This window comes from Alligator mississippiensis, chromosome 3, assembly GCF_030867095.1.
Source record: "Alligator mississippiensis isolate rAllMis1 chromosome 3, rAllMis1, whole genome shotgun sequence".
NCBI lineage: Eukaryota > Metazoa > Chordata > Crocodylia > Alligatoridae > Alligator > Alligator mississippiensis.
The window spans coordinates 266,192,206-266,212,937 of NC_081826.1; the positions used below are offsets into that span (position 1 = coordinate 266,192,206).

The 20,732-nt window shown below is 43.8% G+C and overlaps 1 protein-coding gene across 1 annotated transcript in view; it reads right to left on the reverse strand.

The window, feature by feature from the left end:
* The window catches only part of RAB3C (RAB3C, member RAS oncogene family), a 314,561-nt gene extending 295,103 nt beyond the window's left edge, over positions 1 to 19,458 (reverse strand). The window contains exons 1-2 of the mRNA XM_059725156.1: positions 19,344 to 19,458; positions 9,615 to 9,707 (exon numbers count right to left, since the gene is read on the reverse strand). The gene's annotated coding sequence lies outside the window, so the exon portion shown is untranslated. The remainder of the gene's footprint in view (positions 1 to 9,614; positions 9,708 to 19,343) is intronic.
* Positions 19,459 to 20,732: the final 1,274 nt, after the last annotated feature.

Below are 20,732 nucleotides of genomic sequence, written 5' to 3' on the forward strand. Positions count from 1 at the left end.
ACTTAAAATCATATAAGAAAGCATGCAAATATAAGATGCAGCCCAATCCAAACTGTGTAGGTAGCCACATGATCCGCGGTCCAAGAAAAAGTCTGGTGGAAAACATGAGAACATAATGAATTCACAGTCTAATAGACCAATGGAATGACGTCCCAAAGTTTGAGGCTGTTTCACTAGAAATGTTCTCTTTAACATGTCTAGTTTCCTATGTTATGCCCGTCATAATATATGATCACTGGGGCCAGGTACAGACATTACATATAAACAGGTGTAAGTGACCAAAACCCAGTCTAAACCTGTAACAGTATAGAAGTTCAGCACATACACCAATTAAAAAATGGCAGAACCTGGTCTAAGATAGACCTGGATAGATGTAGTATTAAACTTAAGTGATTTAGGTTAGACTTGTCTATTGAACTTCACTACCAGATTCTCTCCCAACTCAAGTTAGGTTGCAGTCCCCCAGCCTAGTCCAGGCTGCTTTGTAGGCCCCGCTAACTTCCCCTCACAGGGTGGTGTGCTAGCCTCAGCTCTGTGGCAGGACAGAGGAGGGGAGCAGAGGCCCCCACCATGTGGACCCATCATGCCCCCTCCCCAACCTGAGCCAGCACAGCTGGGGGGAGGAGCCATGCAGTGGGGGCCTCTGCTCCCCCCACCACTGCTGACAGCTGGCTCCTGGTAGGGGAGTGGGGCTGGGGGGAGGAGACATGCTGACCAGCAATGCTGGGATGTGGGGGGGAAGCCCACCACATGGGCCTCCCCCCCCCAACTGTGCTTGTTCAGGGCTGGGGTGGGAACCTCCATTCCCTTCCCTCCCCCCATCACCACTGCTGCTGACAGCCAACTACTGGCAGGGTGACTGGGGAGAAGGGCCATGCTGGCCAATCAGGGGTGGCTGGTGGCTTGTGAATGAAGAATAAATCGGGTCACAAGATCTGACTTTGGATGTCACTGATTTTACTGCTAGAGTTTCACTGATTGAGTGACAGTAGCTAGGCAGTAAGCTGAAAAAGTTAAAAAGGTATGGGGAGGAGGGGGAGGAAAAGGGGTGTACATTATAAAAGCATTTACCTAGACAATAATTTTCTAGCTAAAAAAATATAAAATTGGACAACGATAAAATAAAAAAAATGCATTGAAATACTGTATTTACTCAAATACAAGATGAAGCCCGCCCCCGATCATCATGGGGAAAAGAGCCTCTCATCTTATATTCACATACAAGGAAACCACATTTAGTACATTGTATACCATTACATTGATGCCAAAAGCAGCATGTGCTCAGGAATGGAAACCAAATATGACATTGATTAAATTTAGCCAGCACAGAGCCTCACTATAAAAAACACATGGCACACAGGAGGCAAACATACTGATGGGAACTTTCTTTTTAAAAAGAATTACCACAAGGATAGATTAGTGCAGCCCACCTGAATGAGCTATGGTAGTGTTCATTGAGCTCAGTCCCTCTCAGCAGCAACTCTTTTTCAAGTCATGGTGAGCCACTACATGGCATACATTTTTACTTCCTCTTCACTCCCACAATTGGGCTGTGCCTCTTTCCCATTTCCAATGATTACTGTTTCTTAGTCAGCCTTAAATATTTGGCAAACATCAAACAGGGCCCTAAACAGTTCATCCAGAATCCCTCTGTTGCCCCCTTTCTCAGCCTGTCATATGATTAGTGTGATCCCAGTCTCCATGAGATGAAGCCAGACCAGGATGCTTTGAACCTCATCTATATATACATTTTTGGAGGATCTCAGGACTCAAGACAAGAGCATCCAGTTCCAGTCATTAGCACATGGCTCATTTCTTGGGGAAGGGGGGTGATATCTGGAGTACATAAATACACTGAGCAGTGCTAAACTGTGCTGTGGCCATGGCTTGAAGCACTGTTGACTCTTCTTGGGTCCAGCCCAATAAACTATAAGGTAAATCATGAGCCTTCTGGTTTTGCACTAAAATCATACGTAGTTTGGACTAATATCATATTTGCACTACATATAAAGTAGGTGCAAAAGTGCTTCTTTAAAAAGTGTCCACAGAGTACCTGTGCTAAACCTTGGAGCAGTTTCAAAAAAGATAGTGTATCAATTCTGGATGAACTAAGTCTATGGGTACCATATGCAAACTACTACAGGTATCTTTATTTCACAGTCAGCATTTTCATATTTGCTTCTTACTTCCATATGCTCAGGAAGATCAGGTTCCAACAGTGGGAGGGCAAGGCAGACAGAAAGGGAGTACTTAACCCCCTCCCAGATTTATTTTCCCTGCTGTAGCAGTGGAAAGGGGAACTAATTCAAGGCAAGCCTCCAATAATTAGATTCTAATAGAATCAAATGAGGAGGAGGTTATCTTATATTCAGGGTAATCTTATATTCCATTAAATATGGTACTTCAATTTTGCTTGCTGTTTCTCATCTCAAGAGGTTATTGCCGATGATAGCACAGTGATTTTACCAAACACTTCCCTATGAATGCTGTACAGCTGTGTTATAAGAGGTTGTTGTAGCAAGAAGTGACCTGATAACTATTTTAGGGCCCCTAAGCTATGGATGACTCAGGAAGGGAAATTCATCAGGACTTGATTTTCTATTCTTTTTAGGTACTTATAACCCAATCTCCATGACTACTCTGATATTAGCCCTGTTTTAAATCAATGAGATGAAAAATAAGCCTTTTCACAGTGCTTAGATTTAAACTTCCAATTCTGTAAGATGCCAAGTTCCTTCGAATCTCATTAACATCCAGGTGAGAGCTGTAAGTTCTGACACTCAGGACTAACATCTTAGGCTGAAATTCAGACAGAAGCAGGTGGCCTAAGTGTGACCTTATAGGAAACTCCAGTCTCATGTATTTGATTTACGGTCTTTAAAAATACAACATTATTTTTCTTAAGAGCTGAAGCAAGTATTTGGCCAAAGCACAATCAGATCAATTACATATTGTCCACCTGTAAAAACACCAAAAAAAACCCCACCTTGCTTTGTGGTTCCATTTGCTCCCATGTAAGTCATAGTGCCCTTGTACTTAGGTTTTATAAAAAATTTCTCCCACTCAGATACAGACTTCCATCCCTTCTAAAAAACTCTGTAATGCCTCTACTGTTTGCAACAGGTCTCTGAAGTTTGTAAGGAACAAAGCATCCTTTTCTCTTTATAAGCATGCCCAGGTTTGGCCGAGATAAACACTTAAAAACTTATTCTACTCTTGTTCCTTGTATTTGGTTGGCCCAATTTTAACTGCTTGTCAAAATACCAACTGAATTCAAATATGCTAATTCAAGAGGTGGTTCACACCGTCACCAAAGCAGTCAAAATAAAAAAACAGCACACCCTGTCTGAAAGTGCCTGAAGCAGGTATTCCAATTCAGAAGAAAAGAAGGACAGTGCTCAGAGAACGAAGAAGGATTTTGTAGGGAATTATGCTGTTTGTTGATCATTAGTCTCATGTGCCATAGATGCTAAGAAGTATTTGGAGAACATGATGGTAAATGATAGAAGCAAGTGGCAGGCTGCTTCCAGTGCTAAGCCTGGGTGAATATTATGTAGGAGGACCGGAACATTAGACAGCATTTTCAAGAAGAATAAGCAAGTACAGAGTTTGGATGTCAGGTTATTTCTGGGTTCTGCCATTAAATTCACTGTGCAGCTTCAGGCTCTCTTCTATAGAGAGGGGGCAATAATGATCCCTTATCTTACAGTGTACATATTGACACATGTTTATGAGGCATTCATATTATAGTGATGAGTACCATAAGAAAGATTGAAGGAAGTTAATAATTCTATGTTCCCTGCAGATGGTGGATAATATACACTAAATACAGAGGAACACAGATTAATTTAATGTCAATAAAAACCATCTTCCTCATTCCTAGGGCAATATCCATCCATGCACCCAATGAGGTAAAAAAAAAGTATCTAATCATAAAATAAAAGTTACTGTATCATAATGTATAGGAGTAAAGAAGATATTTATGGTTGCATAGGAACCCAAATTCTAGTATTTACTACCTTTCTAGCACTTCACTTTGCAACTTTCTTTTACAATAGTGACTGTATATCAGACAAACACAAGGTCCTCGCATGGTATTATCACTTTTACTACTAATTAGTAGGCCTGTGCAAAGTGGCTAGTATTCACTTTGGATTGAGCTGATTTGGAGGACAGTGATTTGTTTTGGTGATTTGACTCACTGTCCTGATTCAATCTAGTAAAATCTGTTTTGGAGATTCAGCAGCAGCCAAATTTCTGAATCATCCAGGCCAGGCCCAACCCCCACTCCACTCCCAGCCCAGCAATATCTGCTTCAGTTCCCGACACTTGTAAAAAAAAAAAAAAAAAAAAAAAAGCACTGGATCACCAAGTGCTGCTGGGCAGGGCTTTTCTCTGCTACCCCCCCACTGCCCCATGATGCATAGGGGTGTCTCTGCAGAGGGCTGGAGCTGGCCTGGGTGGGGCACCCAAGGGCAGGCCAGGGGGTTGGGGGGCTCATAACAGAGCCCCCATGCAGCATGGTGCAGCGGGGATTGCCCCCCTGCTCGGCAATACCTGGTGAGCACTGGGGCTTTTCTTTAAAGTACTGAGCTGGAGGCCGGGGGGGGGGCAGCCACAGGGGGGGAGGTCGGGGACTGGCAGGGGTCCCCCCATGGTCCCGTCCCGCAGCCCCCCTCCCCTGCCCCTAGTACTTACCAGCTCAGAGTCTGGCTGCTGCTCCCTGCTGAAGCCACCAGGGACTGCTCGAATCAAAGCTGTCTGAATTTTTGCCGAAGATTCAGAGAGCTTTGAATCAATTTGGACCTTTAAATTGGTCCCCTGATTCAATTCAGATTCAGCCAGCAAATGGGGCCGAATCCCCTCCAAATCGAACCATCACCTGCAGCTTCACATAGTCCTAGTAATTAGTTCAAGACAAACAGTAAATAGAAGATGTTTGGGGTGGGTAGGAATGATATTACTTCATATTCTTTAGCGTCTTACAAAGACATTGTTGCTGCTTTGCCTTTTGAATGCAAAGTTAAAAAGGCACCCATGACACACCAAGATGGGACATTATTCACTAGAGCATTTGCTTTGTTTTAATCGATTAGCAGTCTGTGGACTTAAGATTTACATCATCTTTCAGTTTATCAATCATCCTTTGTGTTCTTGCTAAAGGTATACTCCTAAGACAGGATTTACTTTAAGCCATGCCTGCATCCTCAGATACTAGTACATTATTATTATTCACATCTGGTTGTAAACGCAAAGCAAGGTCATATGGATCTAGTTTCCGGAATACAAAAAACCAAGATGTAGATTTGTAGTAGCTAAATCTCATTTGTCACTAGGATTTCCTTCACCATTACTCACCAGTCAGACATGGAAAGTTAAAACATATGGCTCAGGATAAGGTCAACCTCTGTTTTTATACAGTACCTTAGATCATTCCAACCCTATGAGAGCTGCTAAAGTGTATGGCTCTGACTTTCTTCAACTATAAACTCCCTCCCCCCTCCCAAATTGAGTCGATTAGACAATAAGAATTAGTGAAGATATTTGGGTGTTGCGTTACACCTGGAGATGTGCTGTCCAATGATTTGGGGCTTAGGTGTCAGGTACCAACAGAAGGGAAAAATGCAACAGAGGAACAAAAACTGTCTCTGTCATGCACATCTTATGGCTTGGAGCCTCTCCGCTCTGGATAGCTTACAAGCAATGAAGGCCAATGCTTTCCTCAGCTTAGTTCAAAGGAAAAAAGGGAGCTGACTGCCAGGAAAATTAAAGATAATACTGATTACTTCTTGCTTTGTTTGGGTTTCCTGTAGATAGAATTAATGTGTCTAGTGAGAAATAAGAGTCATGTATGTGACTAAGCAATACGTTCCCTTGGTACTCAATATCTTTTTGTATGGCTTGCTCTTGAGTCTGAGGTCTTCATTCTCATTCAAGAAATAATGAATGCTTTATTTAGCCCATCTCCTGCCAGAGGCAGGCATAAACTTGTATTAATGAGGCACCTATGACAAAGTACATGTTCTAGGACTTCTTTAGGTAGACAGAAGTCGTCAACATCGCTGAAGGAACATTTCTGCACTGGTAACATGCACAGAATTTTACCTCCTAAAGGCAGCATCTCATGCAATTGTGCCATAAACATAGTGGTAACTCTGCTTTTACAAGGGTAAAAAGCATGTGGGTTGGTTAGTACGCCATCTTATGGATACAGAGTGGCAGCACTATGACAATATCCTCAACTGCCAAGTCAACTCAGGATTCCAGCTCCCCATGATTTCGAAGTGGAGCTATATGAAGATGATAGCAAGCACTACTATTCTTCAGTGGAAGTTTGCTGCATATTCCTTTTTTAAAGGCAGCAATGGTTAGATTTATCATGAGAGAGAAATAAGACAAGCCTGTATGAGCTTCACTCCAACCTGGGGGATTTGGAGGGTGGAATGTGGGTACTATGCCACATCTAAGGACCACATTGCATATTACACTTATGACATGTTAAATGCACTTAAAAGATGAGCACCTGTCAATTTAAATAGTAAAACATGCTAAAGTGTACTTGTATGGTAGCAAAGTTACTGCTTTTCATGGAAGGAGCACCTCCAGATTGTATTAAGTACTACTACATGTTCAACGATGAGACTGCTCCACAGAGATAACATGAGCAATCTGAGGTTCTCCAGCATGCCCAGCCCTTCTCATTGAAGCAGGAAGGATCAGATTAACAAGGCAAAAAAAATCCTCCAAGGTATTCACTCAAATTAGGGACTATAGCAAATCAGAGGGATCAATTCCTGTAGCTGTTCACTCCCATCTAGACTTTACAATCAGCATGTCCCAATAGGATCATGGCACTATAGCCTACCCAGAACCCAGTCCTGCCTTTTCTCCATACTAGAGGCCCCATTCTGCCAGTGCTGGTCAAGCACGAGGCGAGCCCCGAGGCCCAGCCACCAGTGGTTCCCCCCTGCCAACTTTCCCAGAGTGAATTCCTTCTTCTTTCCAGAAGGCAGGGAGTACATGAACCGCAGGGCCACCTCAAGTCCCCTTTGGAGGAGAGATAACACCAGGCATTATCTGTGCAATGTCTGCAGGCTCTACCACAAGATGAACCTGCAGAACTAACCCCAATTAAGCTCAAAAGACGACTGGTAAGCAAATTGAGGGGCAGGAGCATTGTGGGCTTTGTGGAAGTACACCAAGTAAAACAGATCAGGCAATAGCCTCCTTTCACACACCCCCAGCATGCCAGGACACCTGCTCACTGGACCTCCAGCAACAGAGCACAAGCTGTGCATGTTATGCAATCATAGTATGCATTCCCATGTGACTGCTTAGAATACTTTTGTTTTTAATACTACATAGCACATGTTACAATCTGTGGCATGTTAGAGTGTCCCATCAACAGGACCCCAAGAGAAGCTGGGAGGAAAAAGAACAACAACAAACAAACAAAAGAAATCAATCCCCCCCCCCCCCCATGTCTTCTAAAGAAGGGAAGAATAAAGACAAATCCACACTCTTATAGCACCCATCTGCTGGGCACGTGGGGCAGACAGGGCAATCCTCCATGTGAAAGAATGAATGGACATTGATCCAAAATCAGTTCTAGAGACAGACAAGCCTGTGGCAGGAAGATTTAACTTCCCTGGACATTCCAACACAGACTTTTTAAAGCCAACTTGAATGCAAAATTGCAGGACAAGAAAAATCAGCCCTGGAAATGTCTCGGAGACTATGGATTCTTATCCCATTATCTGAGCTAGCTTTTTAATCACCCTGGGCGTGTCTTCACATGTGCTTTATTGCATAGTAGACTATTCTACTGTGCAGTAAAGTATCACCATCTACACATGCATGGCAATTGGGCCAGCGTAGACTAATTTACAGTGCCAGATAGTACCCATGTCTGATGGAACTATCCAACAGCAGAGTAAGTTACTGCACTTAAACATGCGTAGATGGTGACATTGGAATTACTCTACTCCAGCTCAAGTTGCACCAGAGTTTATTCAGTCACATTAACTGCAAATGGGGAGACAGGGTGCGCATCTACATGTCCCTCAACAGGTTAACTGCTTCACTTATCCCTTTTGGTCTCTTCAACCCACCTTTGCATCTCTTAGAAGTGCTTCCTATGTTACTCCCCATTTCTCCATCCTTTCCATTTAAACCCCCCCCCCCAAAAAACAAAACAAAAACACTTTAGTCTTTTCTGTTTGATACCCCTGCTCTCTGCAAGTCCATTCATAGCATCTAATGCAGTAGACTGTTGCTTATGAAAGCTCATTCCTTTCCAAACAAGTTAACTTATGAAGGGTCACCTTGTCCTCTTTCTGTATTATCATTATGACAAAACAAGAATAAATGTTATCCTCCACTTGTTTTGTGGTTTAATTTATGTAGAAGCAAATTCCATGGCTGATGGAGTCTGAACCTGCCTGATAGGTTCTGTAGAAAGAGTTGCAGAAAATTAACTCCAATGGCATTAGATGAGATTCTTGGGAATGCACAGGGTTAGACTCTGAAGGAGTCAGTGCACAAGACCTCTCTCTAACTGCCAAGAATGAGCATAGGATGCAAGATTTATTTTTATTTTTGCACATGGAGCTACAACACATAATGAATGTAAATATAAAACTTCATATGAGACTATTAATATATTACAGAAAAAAAATCTGCAAATCATAGGTCAGAGTTGGTACTCCTCATGCTAGGACACTAGTGGACCAGTTGTACTTACTCCGCAGTAGACTTGCATAATGGAATTCCCAAACCCAGACAGCTAGCTTGGAAAAAAACAGTTCATCCTAATATGTGACAGTAATTTATTGTCTTTTCATTATACACTTCAAAAACTTGAAGTTAATCATGTCAAATAGTAGCATTAATAATATCAAAGTCTTACACTGACCACCTTAAAAGCAAATAAGGGAATCCTCGTTTCATTACAACACAGCAGCCTTAACTAAGCTCACTGGATAGAATTGGCTGTATTAGGTATATTGTTAGTTTGATACTGGTTTCCATGTATTTTTAGAAGAGATTGTTAAGTGGTACATCAGATAATATATGTATCACTTGACATTAGAAATTTTAACAAACTAAGGGCAATATAGCATTAGTATACAATTTGTACTTGAATTTAAGGCTGAACAGTGCCTATTAATACGTGCATATTTAACATGCATGTCTCCTTTCAAAATATAAAAACACAACAAATATCTTTGAACATTACCAATAAAAGGAAAGTGTTTATTTGGGGTCATAGTTAGGGCAATTATTGTCATACACATGCAGTAAAAGTATTTGCATGTATTAATATAGACATTTTGGAGTAGAGGGGGATGAACCCAACATTACACTTCTATGTATCCTACAAGAAACCCTACCTTTGTAAGGAGTGACATCTTCCTTCTCATTAATTTCTAACAAGATTCCAGGAAAGGGCTGATAGAGAGGGAGTAATGTTATATCTGGAATGACTACTACAATGATACATCTCTAAAGCCACCATAATACAATTTCAAACATTTACTCCACCCCCATCTTTATGCCTGCATTTGCCTTCAGGAAACACTAGAAATAGAGGAAATAAATTTGAATCAACTTACTTTTGGGTGGGTGCTAGAAAAGCCAGGAAGACTTCTAAAAGGATTTCTTTGGAAGAGTAGTGATGTGGCAGCAGCACAGAGCTCCTCATGCACCTAGGAAAAGGACAGTGCTGTGTCAGATGTATAGCCTTTCTAAAATGTTTCTCCCAACAGGAAATGAGACAGCAACCTTGTACTGCCAATCCCAAGAGCTGCAAGTTACCTGTATGAATTCATATTGCATTAAGCTTCAACAATCTAAAGATTGAGGTCATTGTTTTATCTGCCAATACATTTTTTTAAATCCAGAATATACTTTTCCATGGGGTAATTATGTCTAGGATAGTATTTACCATCTTAAAAGTCACAAATATTCTCTATCTGCAATTCAGTCTCACATTTAACTACCAGAGGATCTACTAAAGGTAAGTGAAAAATTGTTTTCTTGCTGAATGGTCTAATGAAAGAGAAGCAGCTAAAATACATTGTGGACTGCTGTAAATTGCTGCAGTTCCATTTGTGTAAATCAGCACAGCTTCACTGACCTTATCTAGCTTGCTCTACATTCTTTCTAAAAATTGGCCCTATAAGCAGAAGCTAATGCTCCATCCTGTGCTGTTGAAGGAGTTCAGTACCTCTGCCTGAATAAGTCTAGGCCAAATGGGACAAGTTTTTTGTCCCTATATAATTGCACGGCATAAGCCTCAGATCAGGTTGGTTGTTCTCTGGCTAGTAGAGGTTTTTCTGGGCAGGCAAATTATGATTTGACTATTATCCCCAAGGCTGCCTCTTCTGTGCATGTAATAACTTAGGATGCATATGTCATCAGCCTTAACTCCATTTGACATGCCTTTTCCGCTGTATAGTGGCTACTTCTATAATATGGCCAGTTAAACAGCACGTAAAATTATGAAATGTTCTTCCCCAGTGCCTCCAGAGACAGAGTTGTTTTTTTCTTTCCCTGGGCAACACCACAAAGACTTCAGTATGTTATTCTTTCACTCTTATATTGTTTGTCTTTTGAAGCTGTAGGGATTTGTTTCACTAGGGATTCATTGTAAGCATCCAACAGCTACAGTGGCTTCGTAGGAGTTACCTACTATATAGAAATCCCTGCATGCATAGAAAGGAGAATAAACATTCCCCATAGTCTCCAAGTATATTAGGCTTATGGTCTCATTACCCAACTTGTTTACATTGTACTGAATTAATCACTTAAAGCAAAAGTATAATCTCTCCAAAACAATTTTAATTTATTTGCTGTTTCATGTATATATTCCTATCCTGTGTAATTTTAATCAATTAGTAAATGAAGGTATAACCTCAAAGTCTGTTTAAATTGCATTGAAACTTGAAGATAATCATCAGTTATCATCACTGTCCAGCTTGTTAGCTTCATGTTCCTTTAGAAACAGTAATATAATAAGGGGGTGGGGAGGTGGGCAAGTGGGGTGCACCTGAATTGCCACCCCTATCTCTGTAGGTTGCACCCTGGCAGCATTTCTATGCTGGGAACTCCGGAACAGGGCGCAGCAGCTGCTGCTGTAAGAGCAGTCAAGGCAGATGGAGCAGTAGCAGCAGCTACTCAGCTAGGGATTGATCAGGAGATCTCAGCATAGGAAAGACTGCTTCCCCTCTACCCCACATCCTGCTTTCAGAACCCCTCCCCTCCCCCAGCCCACTTACTTGCCCCAAGCACCAATTCCACTTGTTATACTACTGCCCAGAAACAGTCCCTTTCCTGGTGCTCTAAAAGGGATTCTGAATCCTTGTAATCATTTTCTCTTGTGCAGCACAACACCAGAGTTTGTGATATACATCTCAGCTTTGGTGAAACCAGGATATTTTGGGGGAAGATCTTCAGAGCTAGTGGAAACTTGTGTGCCAATTAATGGGCAACCGGTGCTACCTTAGCACATGCCCCCGCCCCCCACCCCCCCCCCAGGGCAGGAGGGTTCCCCCCACAGCCAGTTGCAAAGTAGCCACAGTGCTCCCATTCCCTGGCTAGTGCTCACAGGGGAGGGCACCAGCACTCCTGCCTACCCCCACCCATCACCTAAGCGGTAAGCGCAGCTGATCAGGGGGTGCATCAGCACTGGGGGGGGGGGGAAGGGGGGGAATGTAAATTGGCAGCCAATTTACAACACCTGAGCAGGCCCCTGTGTGTGTGACCAGTATCTAACAACAGAAGAGACCTGACCTCTCATAAAGCCCCATTAAACTACAAGGGGCTACTCGCCAAGGACAGTTGGCAGGATGGGCTCTCTCATGGACTTGGATGGTGTCAGCAGATTTATTAGCTCTTTATTTCCATTTCCAAAGTAGAGGCAGATCGACTCAAAGGTTACCATATGTCTGGGTTTTCCCAGACATCATGTCCTCTCTTTTGGCCCCATGCTGCATCTGGGTGGGTTTTAAAAATAAGAACAAAGTGTCTGAGGTTTTTTTGCTGTTTCTCTGCATTCCAGGGCCAGCTGCTTGAGGCTGGGAGCAGTGGGCAAGGTGATTGGCTGTTGGGGGAGGGGGGCCCACATGCTCCCCACCCAGGCCCCAGCAACACATGGACACAGGCTGTGTCCATGTGAACAATGCAGAAGCTGCTTGGGCAGCAGGGCCAAGAGGGGCAGAGGCTGCAGGTCCTGAGTGTGGTACACCAGCAGTGCTGGGGGGGGGAGGAAGAACAGGGCATGGGCATATTACTGCCCCACCCAATCATATGCCCCTCCTCCTCCCCCCAGGTGTCCTCTTTTTTTGATGCTGGAAATATGCTAATCCTACAGTCTTCTCAGACTTGCCTTGTAGTTAAAAAAATCCAAATTAAAGTGCTAGCCTATTGCTCATTCCCCATCTCATACAATTTACAGAAATAAATTGAATAGGCAAGTTATTAATTTTTTATTAAATAAGCATGCTTAGTATTTGCATACATAATCAATTTCTTCCATTTCCCTTGGCTCCTTAAGTTGCTTAAAATTTCACTGAGGTATTAATTGTTCAATACTTGCTTTTTTACTTCTGTCTTAAATGGAAGTGCAGGTTAAATTCTAGGGGAAAAAAAAAAAACAGACTATAATTATTTCTTCATGATTCTACCTTTATTGTATATATTCATCTTTTTTTTTTTTTTGAGATAAGGTCAGGTGCGACATTTCCAGCTGCCTTTAAATTGAATACATGCATCAGCTGTTAAGTCAGCTCTTGATGTGATTGACAAGCAATTCTAAATTTATTTGCAAAAATAGTTCAGATTAATTCTTTTTGGGCAAGCACCATCTATGCAATTTTCAGTGTAGCACCTTCTCAGTTCATACTGACCCTTGTTTAGATGTTTATACATTTCTGCCAAGTCATGTCTTCCATAAAGTAAGATAACACTTTACTTTAAAAGGGCAATGATGCTTAGAATACCAGACTGACATTACAGCTCATTTCGGGCAGATTCTTAAATTTATATTTGCTTTCTATACCCATTTTTGATCTTTTATGGAAAAGTAATCAGAGACAGACCTATTATGAAGGAGATTCCCCATCTCTGCCTTGAGTCCCTATGAAAGGATTCTCAGAATCTTATTTTCTATAGTCCAGTGCTAAGCTACTCTGGTGATGGTTTTGCCATTACCTACCTCCCAGGATGCTGGGAGAAAGATCTCGCCCAGAAGTTATTTAAAATTCTTTTTTAAGCTGTTATTCTAGTCAGAATAAGTGTGGCTATCTGAAGTTGAAATTCAGACAGATGTTTTTGCAGATATCCACCCAACCCCATTTATCTAGCATTTTGATATCATGCAAAAGAAATGAAACTAAAATAAATAAATAAATAAATAAATAAATACATACATACATACATACTCAGCTAACAAAAAAATAACAACAACAACAACAAACTGTAATGCTTGCACTTACTTGTTGTTAAGATGCTGAGCTGATAGCAGGGGAGTCTTGGGTTTTAGTTCTGTTACCAGGCTCATTAGATTAAAAAGTCCTGCAAGCAGGAGGCCAGAACACAGGGCATTCAACAAAGTCCTAATCACTAAGGACACATTCCCTCTTGGGTGCTATCACTGACCCAGTGAATCTGGTATTTTTTTCTGGACAGCTTCAATACAAGGGCTGGGAAGACCTCCCTTTGGACTGGTAATTAGCCAATTTCTGGGCAGTGGGTGATACAAGTTTGAACTTCCTTTACACAGAGAAAGGAATGAAACCCAGGTCTCCGACTTCCTAGGCCAGTACTAACCCATGAGCTGTTACACTAATTGTGGCAAATCTTGGCATCATGGTAACATCCAAGTCCTGTCCAGTCTTCTAAAGGATGGCTGTGGGAGCTCACACCTAAAGGAAAGGTTCCAGGCTACGCATCCTAAACAAACAAAAGAGCTTCCCTGCAGCATTGAATAAGCTGTCTAGGCTACAGGGACAGGCATAATTTGAGATAAATCCACATCCTTAGTATTTCCTTGCTAGCTTACAGTATCAGAGTACTTGACATGATTTCTGTTATGGATTCTGCTTCTGGGAGAGGTAAACATCTCCATGTACTGTATAGTAAGCCTAGGAAACTAATTTGTGGTTCTGTATTCTACTTTGGCGATAACCGGTCTAAACAGTTCAATAAAGGTTTTCAAGTCTTTTATATAAACAAAACTGGACTGGCTCCTAGGAATAAAACTCAAGTAGGATTGGGAGGAGTCTCTCCTGTAGCTCTGGAAGAGGAAAACAGTGAAATTCCTTTACTGACTCTTGATTGAAGTCAGGGCAGGACCTCTGCTGGGAAGAAAGAGCAAACAAACCTGCTTCTACCCCCCCTCCCCCCCCCAAAAAAAATTACAAAACACAAAAAACCCACACCAAACCAACCAACCCACCTTTGTGAATATCCCTATATCAAAATATATCTTCAAATATGAATGCACAACCATTCATTTGGCATGTGCTCTTGTGTTTGTATCAACTGTAATGGCAACACAAAGTTGCATCTGACCAGAGAGGTCCAAGAGACTGAACTTTTAGTAGTATTCTGCTGCAGTATAATCTACACATGGCCAGGTTTCTAATCTTTTCCTAACTATAGGAAAATCCTTTTTAAATGAAGAGTTCTTGGGGAATCACTGGGGAGAGGGTGCTGTGGCACTGTCAGGTTGGGCCATACAAACACACCAAAATTCAATTAGTACAAGGGGAGTCCACCCCAACCTGTAGGAAAAGGTGGTAAAAGGGCTCAACAACCCTCCTGGCTCAACAGGGAACTCATGGACCTCCTACATCAAAAAAAGAGAACCTTATAAAGATGGAAGACCAGAAACGCCATTAAGGAGGAGTATTCTGCACTGATCCACATCTGCAGGGAGCAAGCTAGGAAAGCCAAGGCTGCAACCAAACTCCAACTGGCTACACAAATCAAGGACAATAAAAAGTTCTTCTGATATGGGGAGTCAAAAGAAAAACAAGGGCAATGTTGGAACCTGCTAAACCAGTTGGGGCAGCTGACTACCGACATCCAGGAACAAACAAACACGCACCCCAATCTGCTTAATGATTACTTTGTGTCACTTTTTCCACCAGCCCAAAGGGACCACCCTGCCTAACATGATGTGGGATGACTAGAGTAAGGATGAATATATGCCTACCATTGGCATGGTGCTTGTGAGGGGGCATCTCGAGAGGCTGGGCCCCTACAAAAAAAAATCAGCTGGTCCAGATAGATTGCACTCAAGAGTGCTAAAGGAACTGGCAGACATGATAGTACAGCCACTGGCAAGGCTATTCAAGAACTCGTGGCACTCAGAAAAAGTACCTGAAGATTGAAAGAGGGCCAATGTGGTGCCCATATTCAAGAAAGGGAGGAAAGATGAACTGGGAAGCTACAGACCAATCAGTTTGACCTCAAACCCTGGGAAGATCTTGGCAAAAATTATCAAAGAACCCATTTTTTGATAGGCAACATTGAGGGATAGTCAGCACAGGTAGGTCTTGCCTAACCAATCTCAGGTCACCTGCTCAAAGGAGGAAATATCACCTAGACAAAAGGGAAGAGGTTGATATCATATTTGGACTTCAAAAAAAAGCCTTTGACTCTGTATCCCATGATGTCCTTATGGAAAAATTGGGCAACTGCAGCCTTGATTACTCCACAGTCCAATGACTGGGGAACCGACTCCAAGATTGGACCCGGAGAGTGGTAGTTGATGGAACTGAGTCAACATGGCACTTAGTGACTAGTAGTGTCCCCCAGAGCTTCATTCTCGGACCTGCACTCTTTAATGTCTTTGTCGCAGGGCACCTCGGTGCCCCTGCTCCTAGAGTGGAGAAACTGCCAGGGAGCGAGTGAGCGCGCCCTGGCCTGACATGACGAGCCCAGCTGAGGCTTGCTCAGGTAATGAGCGCAGCTGCGGGTTGCCGGAGCAACCAAGCGGAGCCAGCTGCCTGTAGGGGGCAGGGCCTGGCCCTTATAAAGCCCAGGGCTGAGGCCAAGCTGGCAGTTCTCTGCCAGCAGCCGGAGAGGCAGGAGCTCCCTCAGCCGAGATATGGGAAGGAGCCTAAGTCGCAAGTAAAGCTCATGATAGCCCTGGAGGCTTGAGCTAGGATGATGGGTTATGGCCATGAGGCTTGCATTTGTGTTACAGCCTAGGGGCTTGTGGTTTTGCTTTGTGTTTGTGTTATTACACCCGGAGGCTTGGGTGAGGCTGTAGGGGTTGGAGGAGGCCTCAATCACAGGGACCCCAGAGAGTGTGGGGTGCCCTAGCACCACGAGGGCGCATTATCTACATAGCGCCAGGGAAGGCGCAGCTCGCACGCCAGTGTATGAGCAACTGGTGGCGAGGAGCGCGGCCAGTAGGTCGCGGGTGCAACCTGTAGGTTGCAGACGGGGACCTAGACCCCGGATTGAGTGTGGGGGAACATAGACCCCGAAGGTGCAGCTCGCACGCCACTGCGCGAGCAGCTGGCGGGGAGGAGCACGGCCAGTGGGTCGCGGGCGCAGCCCGTAGGTTGCGGACGGGGACCAAGACCCCGGGTTGCGTGTGGGGGAACATAGCCCCCCCCGGCCCCAGGAAAGGGGCGGTATTACTGAGGAGCCCAGTGTGGGCACGGCAAGCCCCCAGACGGGGGGAACGCCCTTGTACGTTATTGAGTAGCCCAGTGTAGGTGCGGCGAGCCCCAGAGAGGGGGAACGCCCTTGTACATTATTGAGTAGCCCAGCGTGGGCGCGGCGAGCCCCCAGAGAGGGGGAACGCCATTGGGTTTTATTGAGTAGCCCAGTGTGGGTGCGGCGAGCCCCCCCAGTGAGGGGGAACGCCCTTGTATGTTATTGAGTAGCCCAGTGTGGGTGCAGCGAGCCCCAGAGAGGGGGAACGCCCTTGTGTATTATTGAGTAGCCTAGTGTGGGCGCACGGGCATAGCGAGCCTGGCCGCAGGCTAGTGCGGCAATCCCCCTCAGACCAAGGCAGGGTGCTGCGGTTGCCCCTGAGAAGACAGGGAGTAGCAGCGCGGGGAGCCAGAGTCAGGGAGGGTAGCTGTGCGGTTGGCCAGGGAAGGGCCGGGGCCCGCTAGAGAGTCCCTGAGCGGATCCACACCAGCAGGGCAAGAGAGAGGGAGCCCAGAGTGGGCTAGACAGGAGTCCCAGCAAGAGGCTGGGCACGAGACAGGGAGCCCAGAGTGGGCCACATTAGAGAGGAGGCCCGGGAAGCGGGCGTATAGACCGAACAACGTCCTTTACATCTGCAAGGCTTGGGGCATGGTATCAGGGGAGGTAGGAGCCACGCATAGCCCATAAGGCTAAAGCACTTGGGTAGCACCCATTGTACAGGGAGACCCACGAGGGGTCCAGGAGCTGACAGGCCCGAGGAAACACAAGGCAGCCTCCCTATTACATATTGCATCAAGACGTGGCGGGCGAGAATGGAGGGTGCCCTCGGGCCGGAGTAGCGCGGTGAGAGGGCCTCAAAGAGATCATGGCCCTCCGTGAGGACCCCGCCGTGACAGTCTTCATAAATGATCTGGATACTAGTGTCAGTGAACTTGGCCAGTCCACTTCTGACAACACCAAACTTTGGGGAAGAATATCCACACTTGAGGATAGGCTGGTGATCCAGGCCAACCTAGATAGGTGCTTGCAAGGTGGACAGATGGAAACCTGATGACGTTCAATAGACAGAAATGCAAGGTGCTCCACCTTGGGAGGGGAGGAAACCTGCATCACATTTATAGGCTCAGCAGTGCTACGCTCACTAGAACCATGACCGAAACAGATTTGTGGTCAATCATGACCCCCAAGATGAATATGAGCCATTAACATGATACCACAGCTGGCAAGCCAAACAAAACTCTGGCTTACATCTACTGATGCATCTTGAACAAGACCCAGGATGTCATCCTCCCACTGTACTCAGCCTTGGTGAGGCCACAGCTAGAGTACTGCATCCAATTCTGGGCTGTCACATGGTTAGTCTCAACTGAAACTTGGTTTTTGGCCAAATCCATGACATTAGATAAATAAACAACCACCACCAATCTTCATGCACTTCAAGCGGAAATAACACATCAACTCGTATGTTCAGCAACATATCCTTTTGGCCATAGTCCGGGAAGGAAAACCCCTTTCTTTTAAAAGGCCCTAGTACTTGATTTATTTAGTCCATGAATATTTGCATGTAGTGTTATACAAGCTAATTGAAGGACCTGTCTTTAGGTTTCTAATCCACCCAACTCCATAAGTAGCATCCTAGTTATAAACGCCTTACCTCAAAAACCCTCTTCCTTTCCTTAATCTCATGATAAATTTAAAGTCAGCAAGAATGCCAAGCTAGGTCTCAAACTAAGCCAGAAATCTATTCTGGAACTTCTCTGGTAGACATGTTTCAAGTTCTCATTCATCAAAAAAAAAAAAAAAAGTGTTTCTAGCCTTTTGGGCCACACTTTTTTTCCACTAGTACGCACGTGCTTGTATTTCAAGTGTGCCTTCATATCCAGTTGAGCCAGGGGTCTTGACTCTAAGTTGCAAGACAGTACAGAAATATTTATAACACTGCAAAGTAGGTGCAAGTTAAACCAAGTCACAGTAGTGGATTTTTCACTTGTTTTTAACACACTCGTATAACTTATTGTGACAGGACTCACCCAGAGGGTGGGCTCCAGGGCCTTGCCTGCAGGCACTTCCCCAGGCCCCTTATGATTCTCTCCCTTTCTATATTCATCTGCCACACCTTGCCAGAATAGACACATCCAGGGGAGGGAAGGGAGTCTGGTGGCATTTGTCCTACCAACTGAGCTAAGTCTCTGATACTGCATTTCCTACCCTATTGCTCAAGCCACAGCCTTGTAAGGCCTACTTTCCCGAAGGCATTAATCATGACCTCCAGCTACCCCCATGGCTATGCCTATGACTTACAGGCCACCTAGCCATTCTTGCTTCAGTCCTCAGGCTCTTGACCCCAATTTCAGCCTCACCACCTTAGACTTAACTCAGCCTTAACCTTCCTTTTTCCTGGATCTGGGCCTCATCACCAAGGCTTTAGCCCATTCTCAAGTTCAGCTTATACCTCACAAGAGTCTACAACATATTAGAGCACTCTGCCATGTAGCTCCCTAACCACCCCTCACAGCCACTCCCAGTTCTCCAGTTGTTATAAACAAGAAATGGAAACACTCTGGGTACATAAACAGTCCTCAACAAAAACTGAGTCCCTCTGAGTAAACACAAATCATTGCCAATCAAATCTTCACCTCTTCAGATGCACTCACCAACAGACTCACCCCTTTTCCAGATAGACTTGCAGCCTTTATGTCATGCACAAGAGTTCTGTTCCCCTCCACAGTTGAAACCAGAATGCTCCTATACCCAGAAAGCAAACTTACATACTGACCAGCCCCTCTGGTTATCTTTCTGATCATCTGACCTGGCTCACCTTTAACAGGGCCCAGGTGCTGTTAACTTTCCAATCAGCAATCCAGCCTTCTGCTGCCTGCATTTAACTGTACTGCTCACACCTGATGTCCCTTATCTCTAGGCTCTGCAAGTAACACTTGCTTTGCTGGCTCTATCTTGCTGTGAAGAAACAGGCCCAGTAGCTCTAAGAAATGTGTGATTTTTCCCTTATTTAACTCATTGTGACAAGTTTATGCCCAACATTATTTTACTGTGGGTCATTGTCTTACAAACACCCAGCTAAAATGGTTCAACATGGTAGGTGGATATTAAAAGAGTTTGAAAGACAGATCAGAATCTAGTCCAAACATGTCTTGGGAGCATCAGTTCTTTTCCATGTGCATACAGATTAACATTTACAATTTACACTTTACTGTCAGTGATCAACATACTTCATTTTAGATAAATGAATTTCTCAGAATGCAACAAAACTGTACGCACTTATCTTACTAGTCAAAGACTCGGCAAAGATTCAGATACTGGACCCAAAATTTCAGATATGCTACACAAGCAAAAAATGAACAAACAAAGCATTAACAATAATAAAAACCCTTCCTTCCTTTTTTTTCTCGTTGGCAGGAGTTTCTGCTCTTCTGAAGTCTGTTTCCTGGCAACAGCAAACACCATTTCATTTACTTAACAGGTGCTGCTGATCATCAGGGACTTTGCTCTCAAGTTCTCTTAGGCTGTTCATTAAAGCTAACTTTGAAAGGGCCATTCAATTCAAATGGTACAGTGTTATTGACAAAGATTGGTCAGATCATTATTATGGTTGAATATGAAGTTAAAGTATTCGTTGAGACAGTCTTATTATTATAAAGTTTCATTTATTGCCGGGGGAAAAACACCTAAAATATATATAAATAATAAAATATGCTTTTAAAACAAATGGCAAAAGACGAGCTACCCTGTGTGAAAAAAAATCAGACAATCTAAGTTGAAGAGGGTGATATAAGCTACCTATATCTGGCTTTAGCAGCTGTAGCAATTTTAAGAGATCAAGGTCAGTAGCTTGTAAGTAATCTCTCTCTTCCGTCCCTTCTGAGTAGCCAAGGTTTTCTCAAATGGCATCAAGTTTCAAATGCAAAGCTAAACCAGTTATTCCAAAAACATCTGGCGGTATAGGATAAAAGAGAAATCAATCTGTTAAGGTCAGACTCTTGAAGTTTTTCTAGCCAGTAAAACAATGAGATGAATGACAGGCTGGGATCAACAGT